General features: G+C 37.8%; 2 non-coding genes across 2 annotated transcripts; both read right to left on the minus strand.

Moving 5' to 3' along the window:
• Nucleotides 1–6639: 6639 nt before the first annotated feature.
• On the minus strand, nucleotides 6640–6711 carry trnaw-cca (transfer RNA tryptophan (anticodon CCA)). Its single transcript has one exon. It is a non-coding gene; the product is annotated as a tRNA-Trp (tRNA).
• A 1169-nt stretch (nucleotides 6712–7880) lies between these two features.
• On the minus strand, nucleotides 7881–7952 carry trnaw-cca (transfer RNA tryptophan (anticodon CCA)). The gene has a single exon. It is a non-coding gene; the product is annotated as a tRNA-Trp (tRNA).
• Between the last annotated feature and the right edge of the window lie 5584 nt (nucleotides 7953–13536).

The raw sequence follows: 13536 nt of genomic DNA on the forward strand, positions 1-13536 counted from the left end.
AAACGTACTGAGAAAATAAAATTTGTTAAATTGGGAAAACATTATTAGTATGCAAATGTGTGCTTGATGTAAAAAATTATTAATGGTTTATCTTCTCCTCCTCTCGGTCAGCTAGTCAGTATTAGAACAACTGATTGAAACAGTCAAGATGCACCCCTTCTTCCTATTTGTGAAATGCTGTCCATCGATCACTCAGTAACACCAATCACATATTAGCTTATGCAATTTACATTGCATTTGTTAAAATACACACAGATAAATATTCACCAGGTTGACACTGTTTACAGCTGGGCTTTAATACAAAGTGTGAGCTCAGCAGCTCTTACCTCAACAGAGCATATGAGTTCTGCATGGGATGAAATGAAGTCCTATACTGTTCTGCACATTTGCTCTATACTGGGAAATATGTGAAAGTGAAGACAGAAGACATGCATCCATCAATGGCAGATCACAATTCTCTGCTAATTTTCAGCAGGTCATTAAAGAGGTGAATAAACAAATAGCAGGTGATGAGACACGGTTGGGAGAAGAGGACATCCCATATTTTTGTCAATGCATCCTCACGGTTTTATACCATTCAGGAAAACCTTCCTCAAAAGCTATTGCTCCAACCTGAGCCACATGTGAACCTTGACCAGTCTCAAGAAACGTTGATGAAGAAGGAACAACATTCCCCATCAACCATTTCCAAATAATTTTTCTGTTCCACAAAAAAAAAAAAAAATCCCACAAAACTGAATCCACAAGGATGTGACACAGAGCAAGAAAAGTTTTGATGCATGTCAGCTTCCTGCAAAGGTACTCCATGAAGAGGAAGAATTAATGAAGTATTTATACAAAAATGAAAACTATTTATTAATTGCATATATTAAAGTCATTCATATCATTACAGGTCAACATGCTATGGACTATGGATGAATCCACCTGGTTGTAGCCATTGTGAAGTCTCCTGGCCAGAATCTGGAGTATCTGTTCCATCACAAGGAATTCCAAACACTGAGCCCGCATTGAATGGCTATTAGGAGAGGAACACATATCAAAACAAAAATATAAATGCATAATTGTACCACTAGGTTTGTATTTATGCTTGATAAGTATAGTCTTCAGTGTATGTAATAATTCAACTAATTTAATTCAAATTGCAATGCTGTATCATTTTTAGACTATTGAGTGCTATTTTAGAACTTTGCTTAATATGAAGGTGCAAATCTCTACCAGCTAAGCCATTACACCACATGCGTCATTTTAATGGCACAAGGGAACAGGTGGCACAGCAAGATTCTTAATTTTTATATGTACATCACACAGACATGATCATTTACATTTCTGATAAACAGGTCACCTTTGAGCAATATGTTTGGCTCATCACTTTCATAAATATCAGCAACATACATTGTAGCTTTGTGGTAAGTAAAAAGACTGTAATACAAAGACTAGAAATGCAAATGGTAAGGTAGTACATATAAACATAGAAATGCCCGTAAATGTTTGATCTTTTCAGTGACATTTATTTGACTTAGTTGTTAAAATTTCTTTATATACTTTTCTCCAATTTAGTGTCTACATGCTCACAGTGACATAAATTTTAATACTTGACACTAAAAGTGGAACAAATGAAATGAAACAAGCCAAACAGACATGCAAACAAGATTGGGTATGATAGTTTATTATAAAAAGTTATGTTTAGCTCCAATATGCTAATAATGGTATATTAGTATAGTTGGTGTTGCTTAAGACCACCATTAATACACACACTGCATTTTTCAAAAACCGAATTTTTCCAAATGAGAAGAAATAAGTATGGAGCAGAAGACTTGGTGAACACTAAGTGGAAACCTGACACAATCCAACATTCATTTCATGAGGATGGTTCTAGCTGCGGTGTCTTTGTGATGCTAGTAAATGTAGAGGGAGAATGGGTTTACATTAACTGTCCTCACCTTTTCCCATGTGAGACTGTGTCTATTCATTTCCACTGCTGTCCTCCTAGATTGGCCAGGTGCTGGAAGAGTTGCCAAACAATTCTGACAGCATTAATAACACCCAAGGAGCGGCCAACAATTTGGCCAAAGAAAGTTTGCTGACTTTAAAAGAACAGTTTATTTCCATGTCAAAGACAGAGAGATGAATTATAATACTACATTCAAATAATTGCAGTGTCAAAAGAGGAATGCTGCTCTGTGTGGAGAAAAAGAAAGAGCCCACACAGAAGCAATGCATACAGGTTTTCACTATACCATTTCTGCCTGTTGACTATGTGTGTTAAGGGAAGACATGTGTTTTCACAACTACATTTAATAATTTCAAAACTTTTGAAATAAATCTAACAGCATATCCTCTTTCCTTCCAGATTCCAGAGGTGGTTTCATGTTTAGTGCCTCAACATTAATATGCCACTAGAAGAACAACCATGGATTTGTGATTTGTGTTTATAAGCTGTTCAGTTGGAGGAGCTTATGCTGAAAGTGTGTTTACATTGTAATAAATATGTATTATCTATTTGATATGTTATAGAAATACATTTTTTATTTAAATATTTTTGTATTCTGTTTATGTTTCATATAGTGCTTGTCTTCTGCTGGCCTTTTATGTGATGCAGTTTTTAGTAAGCACGCTTGGATTTGTGAGGGAGAAGAAATTGTGACAGCTGATCTTTTGTTAGTTTACTTTTTATTTAGAATCTACAAAATGCAGAAAGAAAACACCTAAAATGGCTCTTTACTAATTACAATGCAAAAATTCTAAAAATAATAATTTATCTGGCCGTGGAAACGTGGCCAGACTGCAGGAACACTGCATTTTGAACAAGTTTTGGAGCTGTTTGTTGAGATCTCTCTATAGCTCAAAATGTTAAATGCAATAAATATGTCTATCTCCATGGTGTGGTGTATTCTTTGGAGTGTGCTTAATCACATTTAAGTGGTTTGGGGTTAACTTGGATAACCACAAAAACGTTACAGAAACGTTAAGGTGCAGTTAGGATCATTCAGCACCACAGACTTGGACAGCGCCATGGCATAAAAACATAGCCAATTTTTTTTCTAAAAATGAAAAATGTCAACCTCATTTGAGGCTTAATGCTTAGCTTACTTTGTAACTTAAAACTTAATAGTTATTCAATAACTATTACAGACACATTGAAGGTTTAATGTGAAACTGTACATTGCTCATAATGGGTATGAAGTTCTGAAGCAAATAATTCCTCTATAAATAAATCCAAAAATTAAAGAAATTACTATTTTCAGGCATTACAGTAATAAACAAATGTAGATAATGTAATATTTTGATGGAAGTTGTGTCAATGAAGAAACCCATTAAATTATGGTACATATTGAACATCTACCAATAAAATGTTGTGCAAGATCAGATAAATGTTTAGCAACTAGTTTTGTAACAATGTGAGCCACTTTTCAAAAGTTGTGAATAAATTTGAATACATTGAATACAGAGATGTTAGAAATGGTTCATTTAGAGCAAATACTTTGAAAAATTCTAAAATGTCGAAGACAGTCAAATAGCCTACATATTTAGCCACTTGTTTTAAAGTGGTGTGACCTTCTTTTCAAAAGTTATTGAACTGGATGTTGTGCCATTGAAGAACCCCACAGAATACATTGATGATAGAAATTAAACAACTAGAGCAAATAGTTGAACATTAAAGACTTGTAGTATGTTCTTTAGGATCAAATGAATATTTAGCAACTTATTTTAGATCATTGTGACCTTCTTTTCAAAAGTTATTGAACTGGATGTTGTGCCATTGAAGAACCCCATAGAATACATTGATGATAGAAATTAAACAACTAGAGCAAATAGTTGAACATTATAAAAATGGATTCAGCCAAGCAAATAAATAAGTAAAAACAGTTGTAAAATGAAGACATTAACTATGTTCAGGTGATTACAGGTAATTTGCCATTTATCTTGTTCACAAATTACAATTCATGTAGGCTACATGATTTTTTAAATTCTTTTCAAACACAATTATTATAATGCAATTTTTTATTGTTGCTGAAGGAAAATCTATAGCATTACAAGAAATAATGTTGTTTGCTGGTACATCTGTAGTTGGCTAAAATGTAGTTGTCTGTTTCCACACAATGAGAAAAAAAATTGCAACTTTTTAGACGGTCCCTATCTTGTTTGCCAAAATACGTTTGACATTCAGTGGACGTTCGCAAGTAAGTATGCCATTAAAACAATACTTGGCCATTTTGGTCGATTGTGAAAAATGTAGTAGGTTGACAATTATGTCGCTCAACAGAATTAGCAAAAAAATACTTTATTGGACATATAATTAGAAAGTTATTGAACGCGGAAGCCCGAATGTGCGAATATGAAACTAACTTTACCGCAGTTTATTAACAGCACCAAAAACTTAACCTATAAGGTAATATATATAAATACAGTAACTTACCTTTGATAGATGTGCTGAATAGAATGAACGAGGCAGATCTTCACAGCGGCTGCGTCCGAAATCGCCTACTCAATGAGTAGGTACTTAATTTCAATAAGTACTTACTTAACGAGCGCTAAAAGAGTACCTACTCAACAGCCAAATCTCGTTGAGTATGGATGCGTTCCGCCATGTTGACGTTATCATGTGACCTATGATGTTATAACAAGCGCAACATGAAATGATATGGGCGACGGATTTCATTCATCTATCTGTAAACATTTTGATGTTGATGAAATTTGCTTATTTTGGATTGATTGAAGTTTTTATATTTTTAACAATACTAAAATGACTAAAACCCCCAAATTTGTTGTCTTGAATATGTTAATGGGCAAAATTGTGCAAAACTAGCTTAGATCTGATTTGTTTTCCTTTTTCTTGCTGAATTTCTCTGCCCTTTCATCCCTGAAACTTAAAATAATAATAAATAACAAAAACAACAAATGCGATTTTTAATAAATTTAGATTTTATGAATATTCAAATATATTTAATATTTTTTTCTGTATCTTGTACTATGTATGCAAACCTATTATAGTTATGTTTTCTGTCATGATTGTTCTTTGTTAAAGATACTTAAGTCTTTCCCTGAGTTCGTATGGAATTATAAATTCCGTATTACTAAAAATGTAAGTATTACTACTTAGAAATTAAAATAACTTTAGACTGCATTGTTAGCCCACTCCAACACTTACCAACAATAATAAAGATAAATGCTGAATAATAATTAATGATATTTCTAGTTAAACAAGCATAATGTTTTTTTTTTCTATGAAGTAATGAATAAATGCATACGCTTATAAAAATCTTATATTTTATTTACTGACAACATCAGGAAACATGAATAAATTAGTAAAATAATAAAAGTAACCATGAACATAAATAAATACACATGGAACAAAGCTTTATTTAAACATATTGGTCTTTTAGTCTTTTTCTACTGAGGATGAAGAGACCACTGCAACATCTGGTCCAGATGAGGCAAAGGGCAGGTGGAGTGATGGAGGGTCTCATCGATGGCACTAGACCATTTCCAGGATGCTTCTGTGGATTTATCCTTTCTTACTGCACACACCAGTCTGCAGACATTTCAGATCATAAAAAGATGCACAAATATATTACAAAAGCTGTCATTTTAACAGCACAATGTCATTAGATCTCTGTATTGGAAGTTACAAAATGATCAATTTTTCTTTTCCCCAAAAATGCTGCAGTCACCTTTCCTTTCAGGTCCTGCTCCACCACAAAAGATCTGCAACAAAGGCACATAAATCAAGAATCAGAAAAGTTCTGTTATAGCTCTGTTTGAAATGAGTTTGAAGTTCAGTTAGGCCTACTATATTTACATTTATATTTACATTAATGTAAAGCAGTGACAGTGAATTCTCACATGGCGTCCATCACTTACTCAGAAGTTTCGTGTTGTGATGTGCTCTAGAACATTTTCCTGTCATTTGTTAAGTAGACATTTATGTCTTTAAAATGTATGTTTTATGTAAATCCGCTTTTGAAGACGTACGTGTATTTCCTGGAGTTTAATGTTCGCTATACGTCATAAAACATGTTTTAACAGCGAAATCACAAATATACTATAGCATAGGCTACTGTATAACATCTTGGCACCTTATGCAAATCAACAGTTTACGATAAAGTAGCTCAACAAATATGATTTTTAAGACAGGGAACCGTGTTTTGGTTTGTAATACTCACATTTGTAAACACCTTCATTGCGGTTCTCAATCACGTTCGATGATGACGTTTTGGCCTCCTGGGATTGAAAAGTATCCATCGATGAAAGACTTCAGAATCTGAGCTGAAGCAGTAGGACATCTGGGGATTTCTGGCCTACTCTTTTATGAATACTGAGGTTTCGAACGTACTTCTTTCTTCACATACTCTTTTTTCCTACTATATAGTAGGTAAGTAGGCATATTCGGACGCACTTTAAGTAGATGTACACCCGAATCTCGTGAGAATTAGTGCATTCGCCTACTAATTCTCGCCTACTCTTTTATAAATACTAAGGATTCGGACATACTTATTCGCTTGCCTACTGCTTTCCCCTACTATATAGTAGAGAAGTAGGCGATTTCGGACGCAGCCATACAGAGCGGTGGGATTGGAAACCACTGCAGCACACAACGACAGGACTTCTTTTCACATTAGAAGTCAACAAGAAATCACGTGACCCCGACGTGATTTGAACACGCAACCTTCTGATCTGGAGTCAGACGCGCTACCGTTGCGCCACGAGGTCCTGAACCCAGAGGTGATGTATTTTGCTTAACCCCCTTGACACAGAATGCAAATCAGTAAATATACGGTGCTCAAGGAACACTCTGAATGTTGGACTTTATACTCAGGAGATCAAAAACAGATCGTCTGACCTCAAGGTGATTTGGAGCCAGACACTCTACCGTTGCACTACAAGATAGCGGAAAAATTATTTAGTGTTTCATGCTAAAGCACTTTGATAAACTATGCAAATCCGCTAGTCTTTACACTCACAAAGTCAAGAACAGTTCGCTTGACCTCAACATAATTGGAACACGCAACCTCCCGATCCGGGGTCAGGCGCACTCTGTCGCCGCCACGAGGTCAAGAAAACAAGTCGGCGTTCCTTGCTTAATTGCTTTGATTCAATTTGCAAATCAGTCACGGTAAAGGGCTGTAGACTTTATACTATGGATGTCAAGAAGAGATCAACTGATGTGATTGGAACATGCAACCGTCTGACCTGGATTCAGCCAAGCTACCGTTGTACCCCAAGACACCACAAACCTATCTGGTGTTTCCTGCTTAAGCCACCTTTGGTCATCCTGCCTTCGATAGCTCAGCTGGTAGAGCGGAGGACTGTAGATAATACATTGGCTATCCTTATGTCGCTGGTTCGATTCCGGCTCGAAAGAGCTGGCTTTTGAATTCGGCAAGTAGATGTTTCCACGATTTCTTCAGAGATTGCAGGGCAAGATATGCAAAAGTAACACGTCAAGAGGCAGATCTGTCACAGTACACAATGACAGGAATGGTTATTACATGAGATCTCAGGCTTAATAAAAATAACAGGTCAAGATACAAATCTATCACAGTACACTGGTGATTTTCAATCCTGATCCTGGGGACCCCCTGCTCTGGGCTGTGTTTCCCAAAAGGGTTGCAATCCTTAATACAACGTAGACGCATTGAAACCAATAGAGTTGCAATCAACTTAGGCTTACGATGACTCTGGAAGATGCGGCCCTGCATTTTTGTCTGTCTCCTTTTTCTGACACACCCAGATGAGCTCATGGAGCTCTCTCCTAACTAGCTAATGATCTTCATCAGGTGTGTTTAATAAGGGAGACATACAGAGCGGTGGGATTGGAAACCACTGCAGCACACAACGACAGGACTTCTTTTCACATTAGAAGTCAACAAGAAATCACGTGACCCCGACGTGATTTGAACACGCAACCTTCTGATCTGGAGTCAGACGCGCTACCGTTGCGCCACGAGGTCCTGAACCCTGAGGTGATGTATTTTGCTTAACTTGTTGTGTTTGCTTCTTTGACAGACTGTGTCTGTTGTTCTAGGATAATAATAAATAAATAAATAGTATAAATAATAATAAACGATACTGCTAGTAGTACTACTACAAATAATGATGTTAAAATGTTTAACTGCAAATAAGTAATTTTGCTGATAAATAAAAAGTGATTCATACTGACCTGGAATGAACCTGTTCAGATGCAAGTGGAACGATTCAAGTGATGTGGATCCTCTTGCACATCTGTAGTTTGGCAAGACAATGCCCTCCTTGGTAGTGGTGCCAGTTACAGTGTACAGGAGGACACCTGGTTCATCCTGAATGCACTTCACATGCTTCTTCTGGATTTGCCAGATGTGCTGCATTCTCTCGTGGTCCAAGAGAGGGACACCAAGATAGTCTCTGCCCTTTATGCCCATGAGCTCATTAAGAAGCTGCTCAATCATTAAGATCGTCTGATGCTCCCCTCTTGTCCGCCTTCTGCAGTGCAACGCCAGTTCCTCCTTGGTGATCTGCTGGTCCACCAGTTTTTCAGTGATCCCAGGAACTCGTTTCAATTGTTCCCTCTTAGCTTGACGCAGCAAGGCAACATCTCCAGTGTCCCACTCAAAAATGCAGCTTGACAGTCTGGACATGAAAACAGGGTAAAGAGGATGTGCATCCTTTGTACACACAGATGCCAGTCGCCGCATAAAGTGGTATATGTCAAGCTTTACAACCAGGTCTGGCCAACCACCAAATCTTTGTTTTAGTTTTGACTGTCCTGTGCCCTCCCGACAACATTCACAGTCAACATAGAGAAGCTGAGGAGGAGCCACACCAGCATTTCTGGACCTGCGGATGAGATCAGCAGCCATGGTGTCAAGAGCAGGACCCTCCTGAGCGGTTAGGACACTGATCAGGATTTGGCCCACCTCATTGCTCACAGATGTAAGCCACAAGGCGGTCCCCTTGGCAAAGCCTGATAGCTTCTTGGTGATCTGTGATCACACAGAAAAGGCCAAATAAAAGTTTCTTTTATTTCTAAAATACTGAACTAATACAGTTTTTTAATATACAAAAGCATTAATTAAATTGTTCATGTCTTTACTGCTAATGTTGTATTTTAGACTTTTGTTTGTGAGGTAGGATTTTACTGTGGTAAGAGTTAAAATATTTACCTTTTTTGTGGAATCCATTTTTAATATATTGCCAAAGGTAGAGGTTATACTGGCTTTGATGTGGTCCAGCCTGCTTAAGATGTCTCTGCCATAAACAGACAGCATCCACCGGTGGGAAGGAATAGCCACTGACTCAGGAGGGTCCGGGAACTTGACAGGAAGCAGGCTTGGCTGGGCTACAAAGTCTGAGCATGCGCCAAGGTAGCGACAAACACGCTTAAGCCACTCCTCGCTGTGATTTTCCCTCACCTGCCTGACCAAGCGGCTGGGGCTATTACCCAAGGTCCTTTCCCTCAGAAAACGGATCACCCGCATGTCACAAGCATATCTGTATAAAGAAACAATGTGAAAAAGAGACCAAAAATGGCAAACATTTAAAATAAGCTAATGTATAATGTGTTTGAATGACAAACGTTTGTGACACAGGGTAAATTTCAGAGGAAAATTTCAGTATACTCACCTTCGTGTCAGGATCAGTCGGAACTCCATTCTGTGTGCCAAATCCAGCTGGTCCAAGATGGTCTTGCTGGTGGAAATGTAACTTGTTTTACAACCAGATGAACTGCACCATAGAGTCTCCGTAATCATCAGGTAGTACCTATCAACATCCAAAACGTGGCGGGCTCTCTTGTGGGCTCCATAACCTGTGAGCTGTTTTCCACACACAGGACAGGACAGCCTGACCTTCCAAAGGTGATATGGCATCCACAAGAGAAGCCGGTGTGTAAAAAAAACGCTCTGGAGTGGGGGCCTGATGATAAATGAGCGCTGGCTCTGGTGGATCATACCAAAGCTTCAGGTCAGTGCGCAGCCGCTGGTTCTTCCATAGAGCAGATGAAATCCACTTCTGATCCTGAGGTGGTATGGTCCTCATCAACTTTGCAGGCAGCCAGCCAGGCTCTAAACCAGGAGCAGTTTCCATGTCAGCAGCAGGGTGAGCTGAGCGACCAACCACAGATGGAGCAGCAGAGGTGGCAAAAAAAGAGGTGGCAGTGAGGGATGCAGTGGTCACAGGAGGAGGAGGAGATGAGGTACCAGAGGAGGAGGCGGCATCTGACATTTCCTAAAAATAGGAAAATATATATACATGATTGCAAGTCACTCACAAAGAATGCTAATTTGAAGTATCATTTTGAAGACAATCACTTAATTGAAGAGTTTCTCACAGCTCCAACAGCTACCGATGGTATTGAGGAAGTGGTTGTGGAAACAGGAAAGGGAGGAAGAGAAAGAGGTGAGAGAGTTTGAATGAACATCCTGGGACTGTGGGCAGGCGATGGTGTCCTTCTTGTCATGGCACTTGTGACAGTGCTGGGCATGGCAGAAGAATCGAAAGTGCAACTGATGGGCTGAGAGAATATAACCACAGTTTACAACATTATATATAATGTTAATCTGTCCTTATTAGGAATTACATTAATGACACATAATTTCAACATATCTTTATGGAATGAAAATAACAGTAGCATAACAAGCAAACCCAGGCATAACAATAATAAGTGTGCATAATAGACAACTGTAATATATGATGGATTATATGATTGTAAAATCTTTACATTACCTTGGTTGCATGCTTCCTGCTCAAATTTAAGTTTGGCTTTAAAGCAGCACCCTGAGACCCACCGAACTGTGGCTTTATAAACTAAAAACAAATGTTTAAAAAAAAAAGTCATATTAAGAGGAGCCTTGTAAATTAAAATGCATATATTTTAAAATGCTAAAAATGTAAATATCAGTATCAGTAAATCCTCATTACTTACTGATGTCATAGTCAAAGTTGGTTTGTGGGGTGTGAGTTGTCCAGGTGTTGCTGTCTGTCCTGGTGTTGCTGTCTGCCCCGGTGTTGCTGTCTGCCCCGGTGTTGCTGACTGTCCTGGTGTTGCTGACTGTCCTGGTGTTGCTGACTGCCCCGGTGTTGCTGTCTGCCCCGGTGTTGCTGACTGTCCTGGTGTTGCTGACTGTCCTGGTGTTGCTGACTGCCCCGGTGTTGCTGACTGTCCTGGTGTTGCTGACTGTCCTGGTGTTGCTGACTGCCCCGGTGTTGCTGTCTGCCCCGGTGTTGCTGACTGTCCTGGTGTTGCTGACTATCCTGGTGTTGCTGTCTGCCCCGGTGTTGCTGACTGTCCTGGTGTTGCTGACTGTCCTGGTGTTGCTGTCTGGTCCAGTGTTGCGGCAAATGATGCAACAACAAGTGATGCAGATGAGGGACTTGGTGTCACTGAAGAGGACCCTGACCCGGAAGACTACAGGTTAAGAGAAAAGAAAATTTAATTTAATAACTGAGGGTTTAATAACATTTTAATAACACCAACACTTCATCATTTTAGGAAAAAAATGTATTACGTTTTTGATACCTTTGTTGTATGGAATCCACAACTACATGTCTGTGTCCCTCCAAACAAAGACATTTGTCCCCTCAACTGCACTGGGCATTTGTCAATCTGTTATATTGTTTGACAGTGAATCATAAGAATGCAACTCCTTTCAATATGATGTAGCTTTTTGTTTAAAGATTGTATACTTAACATTTTATCTGAACTAACCTTGAGATACAGGTCATGCCACTTTTTCTGGCGGGGTGCCGGCCTGTTTCCTGCCTCAGAAGGCCAGACCCCTACACACTGTAAAAAACAACCTATAGAATCTACTCAATAAAATGAGGTAAACTGATGTAACAATTTGCACTCAGTTTGTTTGGGTAGATTATATCCTATATATCTGAGTAAAGAATACCTGAATTTATCAGCTAAGAAAAACAAAAAAAATAGTAGGTAAAGTCTACACAGCAAAAAGCGCAGTATTAAATGAACTCTCCCGGGAGTTTATTTGAGTCCATACTCAGAGTGTTAAAATCAACACTGAAGCAGTGTCAAAGCTAATCAGGTAATTAAGTGATTCATTGAATGGTGATTGAAAATGATTGAAGACACCCAAATTTTTTATGTCACCATTATAGTGGTCAGTGTTAGCATTAGTTGGGCTCTTGACCTGTAGCTTTTTAGCATTAAGTTTTGTTTAGCTGTTTAGCTAAACCAGCCAGACAAGCTAAAGAGCAAAAGTCACGCAGTGGTGATAATTCTGGTTTAAAATAAGCTTAATTTGAGCCACTGGAATCGTTTAGAGTGTAGTCTTTCAGTTTTACATTCTTTATTTATTACAACTGCATTGGGGTTTCACAGCAGCAAAAAATAATAATAATGCTTGTTTTTTTTATTGGCCTTTTTACAAGCTCCTCTGATCAAATTTTTTTTAAAAGTAGCTCTTTTAGGCACACACAGACATCAGGAATCAGCATATGAATCTCAACAATGGTGACAAACAGCATATTCAGAAACAGATCAACTCTAAACATCACGGAAATCATCAGCTCATAATTTATTCATGCCGCAATGCATGATGGGAGACACGGACGAGTTTTGATTGGCTACAACATACGTTTTTGATGGTCACCATTGTTGTGATTCTCATGCTGATTGTTGATGTCTGTGTGTCTATATCTAAAATATGTGTATATTTTTGTCAAAATAAGCTTCAAAAACACCTCTCTGATTAATCCAGCGTAATTAACAAATAAAATATAACTCAGTTATTCAGGTCATTACATTATGACTTTGTCAAAGCATGTTCAACACCACATAATCTAATTTCTCCTGGTTTGTCTGACCGTTATAACTCAATTCGAGCACCCAAACAAAACCTAATGTTAAGAAGTTAACGGTAAAGAGCTAAACTAATGCTAACACTGACCACTATAATGGTGACTTACAAAATTAGATTTTCTCCTTTTGGCGATTCTGCTTTTTAACATCACACAGGTCTTTAATAATGGTCAATCACCACTCAATGAATAACTTAATTACCTCAATAACTCTAACACTGCTTCAGTGTTCATTTTAATACTCTTGAGTATGGACTCAAACTATTGGGAGAGTTCATTTAATACTGGGCTTTTTGCTGTGTAGACTTTACCTACTTTTTTTAGTTTGTCTTAGCTGATCAATTCAGGTATTCTTTACTCAGATATATAGGATAGAATCTACCCAAACAAACTGTGCAAATTGTTACATCAGTTTACCCCATTTTATTGGGTAGATTCTATAGGTTGTTTTTTACAGTGCAGCAGCAAACTTTCGCAGGCGTGACATCCACTCCTCGTCGCCCATAGCCCTGTGCTTTTTGTGTTTGGAAGCCATCTTCCATTCCTAGAGTAAATAAAATTGTATTTATTAAATTTAAATGTGTAAATATTCAATACATGATATAACCATATCAAATAAGAGTAGTTTTAACTCACTACTAATATATATATATATATATATATATATATATATATATATATATATATATATATATATATAAATTATTACATAGTAGTAGCATATATATATATATATAT

The sequence above is a fragment of the Garra rufa genome, chromosome 1 (assembly GCF_049309525.1).
Source record: "Garra rufa chromosome 1, GarRuf1.0, whole genome shotgun sequence".
NCBI classification, from domain to species: Eukaryota; Metazoa; Chordata; class Actinopteri; order Cypriniformes; family Cyprinidae; genus Garra; species Garra rufa.